A 22928-nucleotide genomic window follows, 5' to 3' on the forward strand; every position below is an offset into this window, starting at 1 on the left:
CTTACCCCCCTCCTTTCATTCCCCCACCCTCGTCCATTAAAGCCCCAGAAGGGATAATTAGGCTCATCCTCTCCCACTGAGGCCTGAAAGCTATGGGAAAGGGATCCACAGGCAGGTAACACACTCAGAGACAGCCCCTGCTCCAGTCCTTAGGAGACCCACATGAAGACCAAGCTGCACATCTGCTACATGTGTGCAGGAGGCCTAGGTACAGCCTGTGTATGTTCTCTGGTTGGAGGTTCAGCATCTGTGTGCCTCTATGAGTCTAGGTCAGTTATTGTTTTTAGTTTTGTCATTTGTTATGTGTCTATTTAAATTATTGGTTTCTTCTTGGTTTAACCTCACTGGTTTGGGTGAATCTAGGAATTCTTCCATGTCTTTATGGATTTTCTTATTTAATGAGTATAGTTTTTCTAAGTATTCCCTTATTCTGAATTTCTTTGATAACTGTTAAATGTTTCCCTTTTTATCTCTGATTGTGTTAATTTGGGTTATTTCTTTGTTTTGGTTAATAAGGCCAATGGTCTGTCAATCTTGTCTATCATCGCACAGATCTGGCTCATAGTTGATTGTATTGTTTTCTTTGTTGCTATTTAATTAATTTCTGTTATGTTTCATTATGCTTTGACATCTAATGCATTTGGAGTTGATTTGGTTTGGTTTCTCCAAGTTCTTGATGTTTTGTCATTAAGTCATTTGTATGCTTTCTAGATTTGTTAAAAGTACAGGTGCTTATTAGAACTATAAATTTCCTTCTTAGGACCCCTATTAAGGTGCCCCAGAGTTGTGTTGTGTTCCATGTAGCATGTAGTTTTCTTTTTTTAAAAAGAGTATTTGTTACTTTTATCTTTTATTAGACATTTGCTTTATTTACATTTCAATTGTTATGCCCTTTCCTCGTTTCCCCTACAAAACTCCCCTATTCCTTACTCCCTCCCCTTGCTCACCAACTCCACCCCCCTTCCCACTTTTCTGACCTGGCATTTCCCTATACTGGGGCATTGAGCCTTCATAGGACCAATGGCCTCTCCTCTCATTGATGTCTGACAAGGCCATCCTCTGCTACATATGCAGCTGGAGCCATGGGTCCCTCCATGTGTACTCTTTGGTTGGTGGTTTAGTCCCTGGGAGCTCTGGGGGTACTGGTTGGTTCATATCATTGTTCCTCTAATGGGGCTGCAAACCCCTTCAGATCCTTGAGTCCTTTCTCTAGCTCCTCCATTGGGGAACCTATGCTCAGTTCATTGGTTGGCTGTGAGCCATGGGTATTTTGATCCCCCTTCTAAGAAAGACCGAAGTATCCACACTTTGGTCTTCCTTCTTCTTGAGCTTTATGTGGTCTGCGAATTGTATCCTGGGTATTCCAAGCTTTGGGGCTAATATCCACTTATCAGTGAGTGCATACCATGTGTGTTATTTTGTGATTGGGTTACCTCATGCAGGATGATATTTTCTGGTACCATTCATTTGTCTAAGAATTTCATGAATTCATTGTTTTTAATTGCTGAGTAGTATTCCATTGTGTAAATTACCACATTTTCTGTATCCATTCCTCTGTTGAGGGACATCTGGGTTCTTTCCAGCTTCTGGCTATTATAAATAGGGCTGCTATGAACATAGTGGAGCATGTGTCCTTATTACATTCTGGACAATCCTCTGGGTATATGCCCAGGAGTGGTATAACTGCTTCCTCAGATAGTACTCTGTCCAATTTCCTGAGGAACTGCCAAACTGATTTCCAAAGTGGTTTTACCAGCTTGCAATCCCACCAGCAATGGAGGAGTGTTCCTCTTTCTCCACATCCTCACCAGCATCTTCTCTCCCCTGAGTTTTTCATCTTAGCTGTTCTGACTGGTGTGAGGTGAAATCTCAGGGTTGTTTTGATTTGCATTTTCCTGATGATTAAGGATGTTGAACATTTCTCTAGGTGTTTCTCAGCCATTCGATATTCCTCAATTGAGAATTCCCTGTTTAGTTCTGTACTCCATTTTTTTTATTTATTTTTTTATTCGATAGATTTTTTATTTACATTTTTTATTTACATTTCAAATGATTTCCCCTTTTCTAGCCCCCCCACTCCCTGAAAGTCCCGTAAGCCCCCTTCTCTCCCCCTGTCCTCCCACCCACCCCTTCCAACTTCCCTGTTCTGGTTTTGCTGAATACTGCTTCACTGAGTCTTTCCAGAACAAGGGGCCATTCTTCCTTTCTTCTTGTACCTCATTTGATGTGTAGATTATGTTTTGGGTATGGGGTTATTTGGCTCTCTGGAGTCTAACTTCTTGAGTTCTTTGTATACATTGGATATTAGCCCTCTGTCAGATGTAGGATTAATAAAGATCTTTTCCCAATCTGTTCATTACCATTTTGTTCTATTGACATTGTCCTTTGCCTTACAGAAACTTGGCAGTTTTATATAGTCCCATTTCTCAATTCTTGATCTTAGAGCATAAGCCATTGATGTTCTGTTCAGGAAATTTTCTCCTGTGCCCATGTGCTCCAGGTTCTTCTGTACTTTCTCTTCTGTTAGTTTCAGTGTGTCTGGTTTTATGTGAAGGTCCTTGATCCACTTGGACCTGAGCTTTGTATAGGGAGATGAGAATGGATCAATTTGCATCCTTCTACATGTTGACTGCCAGTTGACCCAGCACCATTTGTTGAAAAAGGCTGTCTTTTTAGCATGTAGTTTTTAACTACCCAGCTTTAAGCTCCAGACAGACCATGCTACCAGCCCTGCCCAGGTTCCTTCAGATCCCTGGATGAAACATACACATACACATTAGCTTATTTTCAAACTGCCTTCTTGGCTCAATTGTGCAGGGTGGTTCTAATCTCCCTAATCTCCTGCTGCTAGTGTGCCCTTCCCAATACTTTTAGCTCAGCACCCTAAATCTGCCTTCAACTTCAGTTGCTAATTACCTTCTCCTTGTTCAACAATCTAAAACTGCCCTCAACTTTAGTTGTCTTTCTAATCTCCAGCCTGGGGAAATGGCCTATGGCCTTTCTGGCCTAGGTCTCACATGGCTAGTCATCTTTTCTACCTCCAAAGCTTGGCAAAAATCCCCCTCTCTCCCCTGCAACTGCTCGCTTGCCTGCACGGACCAGGAGTCCTACCTATTTCATCTAGCTCACTGGCTGATATAGCATCTTTATTAATGAATCAGAAACCAATTGGGAACAGGCCCTTACCATCAGAACCACTCCCTACAGTTAAGTTTTCATTTAACCCCAGGAAATTTTAAGTATATTTCTTGTTTTGTTTTGTTTTTTGACCTATTTATCTTTAAGTAATGTGTCATTTAATCTCCATGAATTTATGTAATTACTAGATTAGTTTACTGTTCATCTTAAACTTCATTACATTCTGGTAATATAGTATTTATAGTATAGTATACATGGTTATTTCAATTTTTCTGGATTTGATGAGAGTTGTTTGCATCCCAGGCTGTGGTCTCATTTTAGAGCAGCTTCCATGGGTTACTGAGAAGAATGTATATTCTTTGATGTTTATGTGAAATATTCTGTTGATACCTGTTAGATTCATTTGATATATGATGTCATTAAATTCTACTATTTACTTTTTGTCCAGATGACTTATCTATTGAATAAAGTGAGGTACTGTCAGTACCTACTATTACTAAACTAGATTTACTCTATATATTTAATTCCAATAATAGTATGCATTTTTTATGAAATTGGGTGCACCAGAATTTGATGTATATATCTTGGTTAGAATGATGTCTTTTACTTTATCTCTTTTGATTAATTTTAGTATAAATTCTATTTTATCAGATATTAAGATTTGTGACACCAGCTTGCTTCCTAGTTCCATTTACTTGGAATTTTTTTCTCCTTTCACTTTCACTTATCCTTGAGAGTGTGTTCAACTTATTATAGGCAACAAAATCTTGAGTTTCTTATAGACAGCAACAAAAACCATGGATTTTGTTTCTTAATTCATTTAAGACCCCTGTATATTTTTATTGGTGAGTTGAAGCCATTAATATTTGTAAAGTTATTATTGAACTATATGTGTTGATAACAGTGCTTTTGTTGTTTTATTTATTTATTTGTCTTGTTGTTTATGTTCATAGTCATACTTTGCATTTCAGTACTTATAGCTAAATTTGTTTTCTTTCTATAGTCTCTTGGCTATGTTTATTTCTCTCTTCAGTCTGAAGTATTGCTTCTAGTATTCTCTAAGAGGAATGGTTTGATAGACATATTTTTTTTCTTTTTTGATATTCTTTTTTTTTTTAATGGAATACACTTTTTTTATTCGATATATTTTTTATTTACATTTCAAATGATTTCCCCTTTTCTAGCCCCCCACTCCCCGAAAGTCCCATAAGCCCCCTTCTCTCCCCCTGTCCTCCCACCCACCCCTTCCCACTTCCCCGTTCTGGTTTTGCCCTATACTTCTTCACTGAGTCTTTCTAGAACAAGGGGCCACTCCTCCTTTCTTCTTGTACCTCATTTGATGTGTGGATTATGTTTTGGGTATTCCAGTTTTCTAGGTTAATAACCACTTATTAGTGAGTGCATACCATGATTCACCTTTTGAGTCTGGGTTACCTCACTTAGTATGATGTTCTCTAGCTCCATCCATTTGCCTAAGAATGTCATGAATTCATTGTTTCTAATGGCTGAATAGTACTCCATTGTGTAGATATACCACATTTTTTTGCATCCACTCTTCTGTTGAGGGATACCTGGGTTCTTTCCAGCTTCTGGCAATTATAAATAGGGCTGCTATGAACATAGTAGAGCATGTATCCTTATTACATGATGGGGAATCCTCTGGGTATATGCCCAGGAGTGGTATAGCAGGATCTTCTGGAAGTGAGGTGCCCAGTTTTCGGAGGAACCGCCAGATTGATTTCCAGAGTGGTTGTACCAATTTGCAACCCCACCAGCAGTGAAGGAGTGTTCCTCTTTCTCCACATCCTCTCCAACACCTGCTGTCTCCTGAATTTTTAATCTTAGCCATTCTGACTGGTGTAAGGTGAAATCTCAGGGTTGTTTTGATTTGCATTTCCCTAATGACTAATGAAGTTGAGCATGTTTTAAGATGCTTCTCTGCCATCTGAAGTTCTTCAGGTGAGAATTCTTTGTTTAACTCTGTACCCCATTTTTAATAGGGTTGTTCGGTTTTCTGGAGTCTAACTTCTTGAGTTCTTTATATATATCGGATATTAGCCCTCTATCTGATGTAGGATTGGTGAAGGTCTTCTCCCAATTTGTTGGTTGCCGATTTGTCCTTTTGATGGTGTCCTTTGCCGTACAGAAACTTTGTAATTTTATGAGGTCCAATTTGTCAATTTTTGATCTTAGAGCATATGCTATTGGTGTTCTGTTCAGAAACTTTCTCCCTGTACCGATGTCCTCAAGGGTCTTCCCCAGTTTCTTTTCTATTAGCTTCAGAGTGTCTGGCTTTATGTGGAGGTCCTTGATCCATTTGGATTTGAGCTTAGTACAAGGAGACAAGGATGGATCAAATCGCATTCTTCTGCATGCTGACCTCCTGTTGAACCAGCACCATTTGTTAAAAAGGCTATCTTTTTTCCATTGGATGTTTTCAGCCCCTTTGTCGAGGATCAAGTGGCCATAGGTGTGTGGGTTCATTTCTGGATCTTCAATCCTGTTCCATTGATCTGCCTGCCTGTCACTGTACCAATACCATGCAGTTTTTAACACTATTGCTCTGTAGTATTGCTTGAGGTCAGGGATACTGATTCCCCCAGAATTTCTTTTGTTGCTGAGAATAGTTTTAGCTATCCTGGGTTTTTTGTTATTCCAGATGAATTTGTTAATTGCTCTTTCTAACTCTGTGAAGAATTGAGTTGGGATTTTGATGGGTATAGCATTGAATCTGTATATTGCTTTTGGCAAAATGGCCATTTTAACTATATTGATTCTACCGATCCATGAGCATGGGAGGTTTTCCCATTTTTTGAGGTCTTCTTCCATTTCCTTCTTCAGAGTCTTGAAGTTCTTGTCATAAAGATCTTTCACATGTTTGGTAAGAGTCACCCCAAGATACTTTATACTGTTTGTGGCTATTGTGAAGGGGGTCATTTCCCTAATTTCTTTCTCAGCCTGCTTATCCTTTGCGTATAGGAAGGCCACTGATTTGCTTGAGTTGATTTTATAACCTGCCACTTTGCTGAAGTTGTTTATCAGCTGTAGGAGTTCTCTAGTGGAGTTTTTTGGGTCACTTAGGTAGACTATCATGTCATCTGCAAATAATGATAGTTTGACTTCTTCCTTTCCAATTTGTATCCCTTTGACCTCCTTATGTTGGATAGACATATTTTTAAGCATATTTATATCATGAAAAGATATTTTTTGATATTCAACTATGACAGATATAATTTTTCTGGGTAAGTAGTCTAAGTTGATGTCACTGGCCTTTTAGAACTGGGAGTATATTACTCCATGCTCCTCTGGCTTTAATTTTTCCCAGTAAGAAAGTAGCTGCTTTTTGGAAGGATATATATATATATATATATATATATATATATATATATATATATGAATGACTTTCGGCTTTTCTTTTGCAGCTCTCATATCCTCTATAGATTATTGATTATTTATAGGTAAATAATGTGTGTTTTAACTATGCCATGGGGAATTTAGTATCCAGTCCTGTCTAGTTAGTACTCTCAGCTTCTTGTTTATGTATGGGTATGTCTTTACTTTGGAGAATTTTCTTCTATAATCCTATTGGAGGTCTGGTCTATGCCTTTAACCTGGGATTCTTCTCCTCTATGCTCATGATTGAGAGATTTTTGTCTTTTCGTGCTCTTCTGTGTGTTTTACCCCTGTGGTTTCTTTCTACTTGATTCATTGTGCTTGTAAGGCCTTCACCTGCATTTTGTAATTGGGTTATTGATATTTTCAATTCCACCTTCATCTCAGGTTGAGTTCTCATCAATATTTGTGTCTCTTAGCCTTTCATATTGTTCATGTTTTGTGATATGACTTTGTATATGGACTTGTGTGGTACACATCCAGCACTAGTGAGGCAGAGTCAAGCAAATCTCTGTGAGTTCAAGGCAAGCCTGGCCTACAGAGTAAGTTCCAGGCTATCCAGGGCTACATAGGGAAACAATACCTTGAGAAAACAAGAACAAATGAAAAGCAAAGCACAAATCTTTGAGTATAACCATAAATATTTAGAAAGTTGTTTGAATTCATAACCATTTATTGAAATAAGAATATCAGGTTTTATCCTAGAATCTCTGATGGATATTTAATTATGTATACCATGCCAGGCATGAAATCTCTCCGATGGATTAAATGACAAATGCAAATAGAAGCCACATTTTTAGCCTCATAACGGTTCTACCACTATTGCACCAAGGGCCACATCTTGCCTGGTGGGTCAGTATTGTATGGTTCAGCACTAGATAAGACCACTGATGTCATTTCTTCCCCAGCAGCCTACATCGTGCTTTCCAACACTATAAAATCTGTCTAGCAGGAAGTTTCCTGGTCAGTTCATGATTGATTTATTGAATGGGATCTGTCTTAGTTAAGGTTTTACTGCTGTGAACAGATACCATGACCAAGGCAACTCTTATAAGGACAACATTGAATTAGGACTGGCTTACAGTTTCAGAGGGTTCAGTCCATTATCATCAAGGCAGGAGCATGGCAGCATCTAAGTAGGCATAGTGCAGGAGGAGCTGAGAGTTCTACATCTTCATCTGAAGGCTTCTAGTAGAATACTGACTTCCAGGCAGCTAGGGCTAGGGTCTTAAGCCCACACCCACAATGATACACCTACTCCAACAAGACCACACCTTCTAATAGTGCCACTCCCTGGGCCAAGCATATACAAACCATCACATTCTACTCCCTGCCCCCCCATAGGCTTATTCAAACATATGAGTCTATGGGGGCCATGCCTAAATATAGCATAATAAAAATTACTGTTACAGGCCAACTTCTAAAGCCCCCATAGTCTATAGCAATCTCAACAATGTTAAAAGTACAAAATTCAAAGTCTCTTCTGAGATTAATCCAATCATTTAATTGTAATTTCTAAAGAAAGACAGGAAACCAGGTGGGAAAACTCCAAACTCTGTATCTCCATGTCTGATGTCAAAGCAGTCTTCAGATATCCAACTCCTTTTTGAACTTGGTTCACTGCAACAAACTACTTTCTCCTGGGCTTGTTCCACTCCCTGTTAGCAGCTTTCCTTGGCAGGCATCCTGTGGCTCTGGCATCTTTAACATCTTGGGGTTTCCAAAGCAGCTTCAAAATTACAGCTTCTTGTTTCAATGTCAAGGATCCACATGTAATTCTGGGCTCCTCCAAAGGGCTAGTGTCACTTCTCCAGCTCTGCCCTCTGTAGCACTCTAAGCTGAGGTTGATCTACTCCACTGCTGCTGCTGTTCTTGGTGATCATCCCATGGTACTGGCATCCCTGATACACTGGGGTCTTTTGTGGCAACTAGGCTCCACCGATAGCCTCTCATAGGCTCTCTTCATGGTGCCAAGACTCAAGTCCTTTGCCTGACCCCTTCAGTCCTGGGCTGTGAACTACAACTGAGGCTGTACCTTCACCAATGGCCTTGCATGGACTCTCACGGTACCAAGCCTCAGCTGTTCTTCATGACCTTTTCATGCCTTCAAAAGCAGTACCACCTGGGTAATTCTTACACATTACCAAGTCCTGCTGCAGCATGAGGTACAACCTTGGCTGTCTCTGGAACAAAGCTTCTTTGGCCTCTTTGAAAACATGTCCCAGAAGAGTTCATCTCAGTGATGCTGGTCTCTTCTTAATCCCTCTAATTTCTTAGTTCCAGCTGACCAGCATCAATTGTCCCAGTAGTCCTTTCTATTTTTCACTCTAAAGCCAGACCCTCATAGCCTAAGCTGCTGAGTTCTGCTGCTTGCAGGAGCTGGAACATGGCTGCCTTGTTCTAGTACATTATCACTAGCTTCCTCTTTTCTAATTCCTTCATGGCCTAAACTCAGCTGTCCTGGATTTTGCTCGGTAGATTGACCTTGAACTCAGAGATCTGCATGTCTGTCTTCTAGGACTAAAGGTGTGTAACACCGTGCCTGGGTTTAAGCTTTTCTTCACCTAGAACTTGTCTATCTGAGGCTGGCCTTGAACTCAGAGATCTGCTTGGGTTTGTCTCCTGGGATTAAAGGTGTATACTATCATGGCTGGATCTAAATTTATCTGGGTAGGATCTTGCCCCCAAATCCCTTAATCTGTTATCTCCGAGAACAAAGGATTAGCCATTTCAGTTCTGGTGCCCCTTTAATACTCAAACAATATATTTTATATTTTTCCTTTCTCAGCTTGCTATGCTTGTTTAAAATGCACTTCTTGAGACTTAACCAGAGAACAAAGTCTATGATGGGCATTTCTGAGACTTCCTTTGCCAATGCAATTAATCTGAGTCTCTTCACCTTAGCCTCGGGCAGACTCCTCAGACAAGAGCAAAAAGTAGCCACGTTCTTCACCAAAATACCACAAAACAGTCTCCAGGCCACGTATTGAAATTCTCCACTGAAACCTCTTGGGCCAGCTCCACAATTTAAATCATTCTCAGTCATAAAGTTTTCTATATTCCTACTAGGATAACCCATTAAGCCCCACTTAAAGCATTCCAATGATTCCCAAATCCAAAGTCTCAAAAATCCATATTCCTCCAAACAAAAGCATGATCAGGCCTATCCCTACCCCTGGTACCAACTTCTGTCTTAGTTAGGGTTTTACTACTATGAACAGACACCATGGCCAAGTTGATTCTTATAAGGGGCTGGCTAACAGGTTCAGAGGTTCAGTCCATTATCAAGGCAGGAACATGGCAGCATCCAGGCGGACATGGTACAGGAGGAGCTGAGAGTTCTACATCTTCATCTGAAGGCTTCTAGTAGAATAATGACTTCCAGGCAGCTAGGACTAGGGTCTTAAGCCCGTGCTCACAGTGACACACCTACTCCAACAAGGCCACACCTCTTTTTTTGTTTTGTTTTTTGGATTTGTTTTTTTTTTTTTTTCCAGACAGGGTTTCTCTGTGTAGCCCTGGCTGTCCTGGAACTCACTCTGTAGACCAGGCTGGCCTCGAACTCAGAAATTTGCCTGCCTCTGCCTTCCAAGTGCTGGGTTACAGGCCTGCACCAACACACCCGGCTAAGGCCACACCTCTTAATACTGTCACTCCCTAGATCAAGCATATACAAACCATCACATCATCAAAGAGAACTCTTAAGAATTTTGATAAAGATGCTCTACCCAATTGATGGCTTCTCTGGGGGTGTGGAGAAGGGCTAGGTTTTACTTAAGGGACTGGCAGTTGGGAGTTTGACCATGCTCTAGTGAGTACATAAGCAAAGCAGGACTTATTTTTCCCTCCTTTTTTGGGGGGGGGTAATGGGGGGAGGGCACAAGGATGGGGTCAGATCTGGGAGGACTGGAAAGTGAGTGTGATCAGGGTGTATGATGTAAAAGTCCCAAACAAAATCAATAAAAATATTATGAAAAAAAGCAGATAACTAGAGGCAGGAATGAAAATGTAGCAAAATATCCCCTCCAAACAACAACAAAGATAAAACCTTTAAATTACTTCTATTCAATTAGTTCTTTGAACAATTCATGCATGTAACCCCCCTTTTAAAATTATAAGGCTTTTATAGTAAAAGAACACAAGACAACATTAGCATGTTTAAATACACAGATTCCAAGAAAAGGATTTCCTTATACTGGCAGTGTAGACACCTTGGTAATTGCCATACAAAAAGAATAATAATGTTCTTCAAGTTCTCTGTTATGTCTTCCATTCTCATGCATTGCTCACCTCTCAGGAGTAAAGTTGTATTTTAAGATGTGTTCTCACTATGTATCTCTGGCTGGTTGCTGACACAGGTCTTTCTGCATAACCCTGCTAAGTGTGCAACAGTGAGTTTCTGTATAGAACTGACTTCAGTGTGGGTAATGAAGGTTCAAGGACTATGCTCATTTTTCATGTCTTGTGCTCCTTAGAACTTTTATTCCTGTTTTGTTGCTGAGCACTTTTCTAGCATACAGTTATAATCAGATCTCAGTTCTTATGTGAAAACTGACAAAGGAATATTTGTTGTTGTTGTTATTGTTGTTGTTGTTTTCCAAGACAGGGTTTCTCTGGGTAGCCCTGGCTATCCTGGAACTCACTCTGTAGACCAGGCTGGCCTCAAACTCAAAGATCTGCCTGCCTCTGCCTCCTAAGTGATCTGATTACAGGCATGCGCCTCAATCACCACCAAGTTGCTTTCTTTGCTTACTCAGACACTGCTAATTTTCTTTGAGAAAAGCAATAATGTATTCAAGGCTGGCCTAGAACTTGCTATGTTGCCAACCTTCCTAAAAGCCTTGGTCTTGTTTAAGGGCTGTGTCTGCTTCAATAAGACAATTTTTAGAGTTGCCTTTCCTGCTGAATTGTGGCCATGTGACTGGTGAGATTTTACTAGAATATGGGGTAACATCGTTTGGGAAACTCCTTCAAAAAATGCTAGTCCTATTCTTAACCCTTTATGTTTCTCCTTCCTCCATCCCTTCCCTCAGCTCTTTTCTAATACCTAGAGTTCTGGTTGCCATCTTGGACCAAAAGAATGAAGGCCACTGCTGGGGGATTATGTACAACACATATAAATGTCTATCTTGGTCAAAACCATCATTTTGTCATCTATGTATCTGAATTTAATTCTAGCTGACACAGGAGAAGTAAAAAGTCCCCATGTCTCTGGTTATTATCCAGTGACGGTAGCCATTTAATGGCATATATAATAAGAAAATGCCTCCTTAGAGTTTTGTGTTGTTTTTGTTTGTTTTGTTTTGAGGCAAAATCTCACTTTGTAGCCCTGGCTGTCCTAGAACTTCTTCTGTAGACCAGTCTGGCCTCTAAGTCACAGAGATCCACCTGCCTCTGTCTCATCTTGTGCCTCTGGGGCCCTGGAATTAAGGGTGTGTGCCATGACAACAGAATGTCTCCTTACTTTTGCAAGACTATCTGTGAAGAGAAAATATAAGGCCACTGACTGAACAAAGTTGAGATTCGTCTATGCTTAATGTAATGAGAAACCCAAGAGTGAAGCTGATTTTTAAATGTATGTGTAAAATGTAAAATAAAATACTTTAAAGTCAACTTTTTCAACTCAACAATGAGATGACAAAAAGGAAAGAAGTCCTAGTCCTTAGAACCCAGAGACATGTAACCTTCTCCCTGTGGACATTTGCAGACACTGCTGACCTTGACCTTTATTTTTGTGGCCTCATAGCTATGGGGCCATATGACAAAACCCAAGGCTTGAAAAATTGGAGAGCCTGTATTGGTTAATTTTCTTGTTGCGGAGACAAATATATCTGACAAAAACAACTTAAGGAAGGGTTTGTTTCTGAACAGGTTTTAGAAAGAGATCCAGGCTAGTATGGCAAAAAGGCACAGAGCTAGGTGCCATGACAAGTTGCTTGCATAGCCAGGAAGCAGAGAGAAATGAACAAAGCTGCTTACCTTGTCCCAATTTTATTCAGTCTGGCTCCAGGCCCATGAGACTGTGCCCCTGCATTCACGGTAGGCCTTCCCTCCATAGTTAAACCTCTCCAAACCCACTCTAAAAGACACGAAGAATTACTGAGGACGTCTGTAAGTACCAGGCCTCAAGGAGCATGTCTCACTTGTAGGCTTAGCATGCATGGACTGACAGCCCCTGAAATGTTTATACTCCCAAGTGAGCACCACACCATTTTTGTTTGTTTGTTTGTTTGTTTGTTTTTGTTTTTGTGGGGATTATTGTAGCCTACAAACGCCCCCAACTGAGAATTTAACTCATTGGTCCTGAAAATTGTCAGGAAGCAGTTTCTGTCTTGGTAGAAGCCTGGGGAGCTGCAGTCACTTGTGTTGGTGGAAGCTGCTAGAATCTAGCAGGAGAGTCTTGGAGTACTTTAGTTACCTTTTATTTTATTGATACCTGGAACTACATTAGAATGACCCTAGATTGCAAGTATCTTCAGATGTTAGAGATACCAAATGGACTCATTTCTGGATAATGATAATATCATTTTTGTTCCGAAGTAGTGATTATGTATATATAATCATGTGTAATATACATATTACATTTTTGTGATTATAATGTTCAGCAAACAACACAAGTAATTAGATGTCTGAACAGAGTAGGGGATATGAATGAAAAGTTTCAGTAGAAGCTGGCCAGTGGTGGTCCACACCTTTAATACCAGCATTCAGGAGGCAGAGGCTTGTGGATCTCTAAATTCAAGACCAGCTTCTTCTACAGAGTGAGTTCTAAGACATCCAGGTATAGTGAGGATTGTGGAATTTTGGTTTCTTTAAAAAAAAAACAGAAATATTATAAGAATGTGTTTTCATTTTAATCCCAGGTGTGGGAATGGTGGGGGGGGCTGCTTCACAGCTGACTACAATTTGCCTTATGCTCTAGTAGAGGCATGGATTTTCCAGCTGCAAATAGTATCTGCAATTGTGTGACATTTGAAATTCTGGGAAATTTTCAGAGGGTATATAAATGCCAGAGGCCCAAGAGGTGGGTTGCTGGTTAGTTGTTGGTTAGTGTTTGCTGCTACTTGTTGTGTAGCAGTTTAGAAGATATTTAAGGACAGACTTTAAAAAAAATATAGGAATTGGAGAGATGGCTCAGCAGTTAAGAGCACTGATTGTTTTTGCACAGGACATGGGTTTAGTTCCCAGCCCTGACATGGCAGCTCACAACCATCTGTAACCCAAGTTCCAGGGGATCCAGCACCTCTTCAGACCTCTGAAGGCTTCTGCATGCACTTGATATATATCATACACACATGTATATACACACATGTATATACAATAAAGTCATACACACATGTATATACAATAAAACTTAAAAATAGAAAAACCCAAACCACTATAAACTGTATTGTGCTTAACTAATGGGAGACAATATCTTTGAAAACTTTACCATAAAACATTATCTTGCTTTTGGTTTTTTCTAGTCAGGGTTTCTCTGTGTAGCCCTGGATGGCCTGGAACTGACTCTGTAGACCAGGTTAGCCTTGAACTCAGAAATTCACCTGCCTCTGCCTCCTGAGTAGTAGGATTAAAGGCATGTGCCACCACCACCAGCAGCTTAAAACATAATTTTTAATTGAAAGGAAATTGTAGGAAACATCTTTAAGTTAGTAAAGAGCATCTATGAAAAATCTCATGGTTAATATACTTAATAGTAAAAGACTGAATGCTGTCTACCTGAGATTAAAAAACAGACAAGGATGTCCATATTATGCTACTTCAAATCAACCTTATATTAGAGACTTTATCAAGTTCTAGTAACTAAGAAAACAAAGTAAAAGGCAGACAGATTTGGAAACAGTGGGGGTCTAGAAAAGGGGAAATCATTTGAAATGTAAATAAAAAATATATTGAATTAAAAAAAAGATAAAGAAAAAAAATGTGACTCTCTACCAGTCCATTTTCTTCTTAGCATTTTAAGCAACAAATTATTTTTAAAGCGAAGCCATGTATGTTCTTGTCTAATACCTATCTATTCAACTGTACAGTAAGTGATCTAATATATGCTGTGATATAATATAATCACAGCATTTGTATTATCTCTGAGAGACCGAACTAAACCAGTGCTTTTGTATATATGTGACTTGTCTTCTTGAGATAACTCCTTTATTATAAGGGTTTTTGTTGCTGTTGGTGGTGGTGGTGGTGGTGGTTTTCGTTCTTGTTTTTTGTTTTTAACAAACCAGGATTGTTTCTTAACAATGCCTGTGCTGGGTTGGCTTAAGAGGAACAAGTCATAAAAAGGCCTAAATAAACAGTAATAATACTACTAATAAACAATATCTGTGCAATATGAAAAAAAAGAAATATTTTCATGAACAATAATTCTTTTAATCTTTTTTACATTTAATGTATCATGTATTTTATCATTATTAATATGATAAATTAATATTTTATTATTATCAATATTATTAATATTAATAAATACATACTTTTAATAAAACCAAAAAAAGCAAACTCTATTCAAAAGTGACATGATCTAATATGTAGAAAATCCTAATGAACAAACTTTTTTTTTTAAAGACAGATCCAGAGAACCAGATCCAGACACAGAGAAACCCTGACTAGAAAAAACCAAAAGCAAGATAATGTTTTATGGTAAAGTTTTCAAAGATATTGTCTCCCATTAGTTAAGCACAATACAGTTTATAGTGGTTTGGGTTTTTCTATTTTTAAGTTTTATGGTCTGGAACTTGCTATGTAGCCTCCCAGAAAACTGGTTCGTTCTGCCTCTCAAATGCTGGGATTAAAGATGTGCACCTGTTTGGTTAGAGGCAGAGCAAGATACTTTATATTGTTTGTGGCTATTGTGAAGGGTGTCATTTCCCTAACTTCTTTCTCAGCCTGCTTATCCTTTGAGTATAGTAAGTCTACTGATTTGCTTGAGTTAATTTTATAACCAGCCACCATGCTGAAGTTGTTTATCAGCTATAAGAGTTCTCTGATGGAGTTTTCGGGTCACTTAAGTAGACTATCATGTCACCTGCAAATAGTGATAATTTGACTTCTTCCTTTCCAATTTGTATTCCCTTGACCTCCTTATGTTGTCTAATTCCTCTAGCTAGAACTTCAAGTACTATACTGAAAAGATATAGAGAGAGAACTTCAGGTCTCTGAAGAAGGAAATCGAAGACCTCAGAAAATGGAAAAATCTTCTATGCTCATGGATCAGCAGGATTAATATAGTTAAAATGGCTATCTTGCCAAAAGCAATCTACAGATTCAATGCAATCCCCATCAAAATCCCAACTCAGTTCTTCATAGAGTTAGAAAAAGCAATTCTCAAATTCATCTGGAATAACAAAAAACCCAGGATAACTAAAACTATTCTCAACAACAAAAGAAATTCTGGGGGAATCAGTATCCCTGACTTCAAGCAATACTACAGAGCAATAGTGTTTAAAAAAAAAACTGCATGGTATTGGCACAGTGACAGACAAGTGGACCAATGGAATAGAATTGAAGACCCAGAAATGAATCCACACACCTATAGTCACTTGATCTTCGACAAAGGAGCCGAAAACATCCAGTGGGAAAAAGATAGCCTTTTCAACAAATGGTGCTGGTTCAATTGGAGGTCAGCATGCAGAAGAATGTGAATTGATCCATTCTTATCTCCATGTACTAAACTCCACTCCAAGTGGATCAAGGACCTCCACGTCAAACCAGACACTCTGAAGCTAATAGAAAAGAAACTGGGGAAGACCCTTGAGGACATCGGTACAGGGAGAAAGTTTCTGAACAGAACACCAATAGCGTATGCTCTAAGAGCAAGAATTGACAAATGGGACCTCATAAAATTACAAAGTTTCTGTAAGGCAAAGGACACCATCAAGAGGACAAATCGGCAACCAACAAATTGGGAAAAGATCTTCACCAATCCTACATCAGATAGAGGGCTAATATGCAATATATATAAAGAACTCAAGAAGTTAGACTCCAGAAAACCAAACAACCCTATTAAAAAATGGGGTACAGAGTTAAAGAATTCTCACCTGAAGAACTTCGGATGGCGGAGAAGCATCTTAAAAAATGCTCAACTTCATTAGTCATTAGGGAAATGCAAATCAAAACAACCCTGAGATTTCATCTTACACCAGTTAGAATGGCTAAGATTAAAAATTCAGGAGACAGCAGGTGTTGGAGAGGGTGTGGAGAAAGAGGAACTCTCCTCCACTGCTGGTGGGGTTGCAAATTGGTACAACCACTCTGGAAATCAATCTGGCGGTTCCTCCGAAAACTGGGCACCTCACTTCCAGAAGATCCTGCTATACCACTCCTGGGCATATACCCAGAGGATTCCCCACCATGTAATAAGGATACATGCTCTACTATGTTCATAGCAGCCCTATTTATAATTGCCAGATGCTGGAAAGAACCCAGGTATTCCTCAACAAAAGAGTGGATGCAAAAAATGTGGTATATCTACACAATGGAGTACTATTCAGCCATTAGAAACAATGAATTCATGAAATTCTTAGGCAAATGGATGGAGCTAGAGAACATCATACTAAGTGAGGTAACCCAGACTCAAAAGGTGAATCATGGTATGCACTCACTAATAAGTGGATATTAACCTAGAAAACTGGAATACCCAAAACATAATCCACACATCAAATGAGGTACAAGAAGAAAGGAGGAGTGGCCCCTGGTTCTGGAAAGACTCAGTGAAGCAGTATTCAGCAAAACCAGAACGGGGAAGTGGGAAGGGGTGGGTGGGAGGACAGGGGAAGAGAAGGGGGCTTATGGGACTTTCGGGGAGTGGGGGGCTAGAAAAGGGGAAATCATTTGAAATGTAAATAAATTATATCGAATAAAAAAAAGAATTTATGAAAAAAAAACAATGAATTCAGGAAATTTTTAGGCAATTGTTTGGATCTGGAAAATATCATCCTAAGTGAGGCAACCCAATCACAAAAGAATACATATGGAATGCAATCTCTGATAAGTGGATATTAATTAGCCCAGAAGCTCTGAATAACCAAGGCACAATTAGCATAACAAATGACTCCCATGAAGAAGTATGGAGAGGGTCCAGATCCTGGACAGGATTGATCTAGCATTGGGAGGGAATATAAGGACAGAGAAAAAGGAGGGAGGTGATTGGAGAAGGGATGGAGAGAAGGTTTATGGGACATATGGGGAGGGGGGGATCTGGGAAAGGGGAAATCATTTGGAATGTAAACAAAGAATATGCTCACCACTGGAAAGAGAATAGGCAGGAGAGAGACAAGTGGCTTTCGGACAGGGACAGTGGGAAGACAAGATGTAGCCACGAGTGACCCCTGGCTTAGATGGTGAATCCACCAGCGTTCGGCACTGGAGGATTTAGATTTAGATTTAATATGGCTTACAAGATTACAAGATTAGGATTCTAGCTGATGGGTCCAGCGATTGAGTTACCGTTTATCTACACAGTGAGACAAAACAAAACAAAACAAAACCACAACAAAACATTTTGACCTAAGTTTGTGTGGTGTCTTCCTTCACGCAGCAGCTTGACTGGGTCCAGAGAGAAAGATCTTGAAGAGTAGAAGAGGACATCAGACCCCAGAACTGCAGTCACAGACAGTTGTGAGCTGAGATATTGGTGCTGGGAATGGACCTGGATCTTCTGGCAGCCAATGCACTTAACCCCTGCACCATCTCTCCAGCACCAGGCTATTTTTCTTATCAGTAGAAATGAACAATGAACTAAAATTCTAAAAAAAAAAAAAAAAAAAAAAAAAAAAAAAAAAAAAAAAAGATGTGTACCACTACAACCAGCTCTACAAAATTTTAAACTTGATTTTAAAATTTTATTTGAAATTCTACCTCACCCTAGTTAAAATGGTTATCATCAAGAAAACAGCAAGGCATATAATGTCCAAATTAATCTGGAAAGAGAAAAAAGTTTGAGGCCTCACTCTTCCTTGTTTCAAAACTTTCTATAAAGCTATAGTAATCAAAATTGAAAACAGGTGTGGTAGCACAGCACTTGGGAGGGAGAGGCAGGCAGATTCCTGTGAATGTGAATGCGAGTCCAGCTTGGTCTATATAGTGAGTTCCAGGACATCAAGGACAGCTGCTACACAATGAGACAAAAACAAAACAAAACCACAACAAAACCAGATTTTATTGTATTAACATTAAGATAAATTTATAAACCAGCTGAAATACAGTAGCCATAGCCAATTCATTTTGATAAGGGCATTAAAGACATTCAATGAAAAAAACAATATCATTTTGACAGACAGTGCAGGGACGATGGGTTATACACTTGTCAAAATAAAATTGAGCCTAACATCCTACAAAAAATAACTCAAAGTGAAACAAAGACTCAAATGTAAGCTTTAGAATTACAAAACTCTTAGAATAAAATGTAGGTGTAAATCTGTCTGGCTTTGGTTTAGGAAGTAGTTTCTTAGATAATACACAAGGATCACAGGACTAAAGAGAAATCACATATTTGGATTCCATCGAATTTACGTGGTTCAGTGTGCTACAAATGTTACTACCAAGAAAATGAAAAGAAAACCCACCAAAAGAGATAAAATATTTGCAAATCACATATCAAAAAAGGACTGCATTTAGCCTATAAAGGGCCCTCATGATCTCACAACAGAAAGACAAATCACCTTTTAAATTGGAAAACAGTTTCTATTTAAAGCTAATTTAAAAAAATTTTCCAAGTAAGAAATTCAAGTGGTTGAATAGACACAAAGAGGCTCAACACTATTACTTCTTAGGGGAAGGCAAAATGACACTACTTCACACCAACTAAGATGGCTGGAAAGTAAACAGGTAACAATGGAAGTTGATGAGGATGTAGCAAAACTGAAGCTCTCCTACTTTGTTGGTGGTAACAAACACGATGTGGCAGCAGCTTAGTGTTTTTCTCACCAGTTGATTATTTTTGTCTGAGCCAATCATTACTCTTATGGCTGCAAAATGGCAAGTTTCTACTTCCATCACTCCTTCTGCATTTGTTATTTGGCCTTCTACTATGAGGAAGAGCTTTCTCTGTTTCACTGTGGGTTTACTGGTTATTTCCTTTTTCAGTGAAGAAAAGCTATTTCTATGCTCATCTTGAGTTTACTTATCTTTCATTACTGGAATTATCAATTTCTTTTAGAATCCTGTTCTAGTTAGAACATTAAACATCCCCCAAAGACTCAAGTGTTTGAACACCCAATCCTAAATTGGTGTTGTTATTTTAGGAGGCTGTGGAGTCTTTCAGAGGTGGGGCCGAGGAAGCGGATCCCTAAGGGAAGGAACTTGGAATTTATAGTCCTGGCCCTACTTCCTGTCTTCTTTTTGTTCCCAGATGCACTTGGATGTTAGCAAGCAGCCTCACACTCTACTGCCAAGCATCGTTCCTGCCTCGATGGCTTTCTTGCTGTGCTAGACTGTATCCTTTCAAACCAAATCAAACTCTTCCCCTCTTACCTTTTTTTTTGGTCTTGTTTTTAAATCTTCACCTGTTTTGAACTTTATGTAAACAGAAACATTTTGTTTATATTCTTTGTAGCCTACCTTGTATTCATTACCTTCCTCTTTATAGACAAAGAGGGGCTTTTCAATTTATTTAAAAGACCAAAGAACCATTGCTAAGCCACTTGTAGAAGAAGGAGGTACAGAGCATTGTTTTAGCAGATTCAAAGGTCAGGAGGCCATGTTTGTTCAACAAAATAACTTGGAGACAAGTGGTTAACCATATGCAAAATAATCTGAGATATGAGAACATCAAGTGCTGGCAAGATTGTGGAATGCACAGGAGAGCACATGAATTGGACAGCTCGTTTCTTAGCAAGGTGCGCTTAAAACTGTGGTAGAAGCTCAGGAGTACCATGTTCAGTGAAAAAGCATGTGATGGTTAATATCCATTGTCAACTGGATGGGATTTAAAATCACCATGGAAACACACATTTGGGTGCTTCTGTGAGAACATTTCTAGAGAGATTTAATGGGTGTGGGCAGCTTTATCCTGAAGGTGGGCAGGACTGTTACATTGACTGGGAGTAGAGCAGCATTATTCATTCTGTTTGCTTCCTGAATGCAGAAGCAACAGGACTTGCTGATTCATGCTTTTCCTGCCGTGCCTCACCTGCCATAATGGACTGTACCACCTCCAGCAGTAACTCAGAATAAACCCTCTTCCTCCCTTAAGTTCCTTGTAAGGCATTAATTACATTTGGATAAGGAGAAAAATAAATAATATAAACTAAGTTGCAAAGAATATTGGCAAAATATTTAGGCTCATACAAAGTTCAAAACACTGTAAGATACATGTATATTGTTTGGGGAAGAATGCAGTTATAAAGGTAAACACAGGTGCAGACTGTGGCTATGCATGCCAGCAGAGGAGCGGGCAGGTAGACAGGAGAATCAGAAGTTCTATGATAGCATGGAATCTCAACATGCCCCCCCAAACAAATAACAACCTCACAAAACACAGTGGTCCAGTGTATTGTTCTTTATACTTTTATGTACTTTAGGAATATTTTGCAACTTTTTTTGCACCAGCTAATAAAAGAAACAGTTTTGGGAGACAAGATTTTACTCTGTAGTCCCAACTGACCTGGAACTCACTGTATAGCCTAGGTTAGCCTCCAAGTTGTAGCAAACCTCCTCTTAGTTTACAGAGTGCTGGGTTTACAGGTGCGCTCCATTATATCCCGTAACATCTTCATCTGAAGGCTGCTACTAGAAGACTGGCTTCCAGGCAGCTAGAGTTAGGGCATTAAAAACTACTCCCACAGTGACACACCTACTCCAACAAGTCACACTTCCTAATAGTGCCACTCCCTGGGCCAAGCATATACAAACTGTCACAGGGTCAATATAACATAAGTATTCAGGGACTAGTCCTGTCTAATTCCTATGCACATATAGGATTCTTTGGGGATACAAACAATGGGTTTTCTACTTCACTATACAAAAAGTTGAATTCATACATCCATTTCAGTGGGGGTGGGGTGGGGTATGATGGAGTTGAATAGCTTTGCATCCTCTTTCATGACTCGTGTCCTTTTGCCTACCTTCTGTCTTTCCTTATTACCTAAAACTACCTTAAGTTTGTCTCATTTATTACATTTTTGGGTTTTACCCACACTTTACCTGTTTGAGAGGAGTTACATAACCTGATACCCTTGTCTTTTATTCTGTTTCAAGATAATTCAAACAATTTTATTATATTCAAATAATTCTACTATAGTGTTAGTTAATACATAATTTGTATTACATCAGTTAACATATAATTTGTATTACTATATAAAGTATAGTTTTAAGAGAAAAGAGAACAAATTAAAATCTTTTAAAATATTGATTTTTCTGACCTACAGCAAAAAAAAGTGTGCTTCTTCAGCAATAGAGTCTTAATAGCTAGTTATGGTGTGCAACAAAGGATGTGGCAATAGTTTATATTGTTTTATGTGCCTCTGGGGCAGTTGTTCTCAACTTTCCTAATGCTGTGATCCTTTAATTCAGTTCCTTGGGTTATGGTGACCTCCAACCACGAGATTATTCTCGTTGTTACATCATAACTATAATTTGGCTGTTATGAATCACAATGTAAATATCTGATATGCAGGATATTTGATATGTGACCCCTGTGAAAAGGTCATTCAACCCTCAATGAGGTAGCAACTTATAGGTTAAGAACCACTGCTCTAAGGCCTCTTTAACCAGTAACACGCAGTGCTTGGTACTTGGATTTTTATTTAATAACTCATGTCTTCTGAGAGCAGCAGCCTGGTCCACCCATGCAGGGTACCTCTGTTCAAACTTTGACTTCAAATTATATTTTAAGATTTGCTTGCATGTAGTTGTTTTCCTTAAGGCTTCTTAAAACATTTCATGTTTGGGTTGACCTATCACCTACTCCCCTGCAACCCACTCCCACCCCACCACCCAGGTCTTTTGTGTCATATGTGACCAAGTGAGTTTTTAGTCCAAATAAGGAAAAGGAAACAAAATGACTTTTGCCCCAGAGCTCTGGTTGGTTTACCAGGGACAACAGAAGTCTGCTTTACCCTGGGGCAGTGATGAGAGCTGTAAAAAGGTACTCCTATTTCTGTTCCCCTAGGAACTCCCTGAAGCATTGAGAGAAAAACATGGAAGAACCAAGAGCCCTCTCTGCAGACTGTTGCTAGGCTACCTGTTCCCTCTCAAGCTGCAGTACTAAAAGCCCTCCTCCCTTTCTACTGGCGTCAGAAAAGGAGGGAGAACTGAAGGGTAGCAGAGATGGAGTGCAGGGAGGGGCAGGTGGCCGCAGTGTCCAGCTTCCTCCAGGAGTGCAGGGCCACTGAGTATCCCTCCGCTGCTCACTCCAGCTCCACATCTCCAGACCACCTTCTCTCCATAGTCCCCCACTC

This window comes from Apodemus sylvaticus, chromosome X (assembly GCF_947179515.1).
Source record: "Apodemus sylvaticus chromosome X, mApoSyl1.1, whole genome shotgun sequence".
In the NCBI taxonomy this organism is placed as follows: Eukaryota; Metazoa; Chordata; class Mammalia; order Rodentia; family Muridae; genus Apodemus; species Apodemus sylvaticus.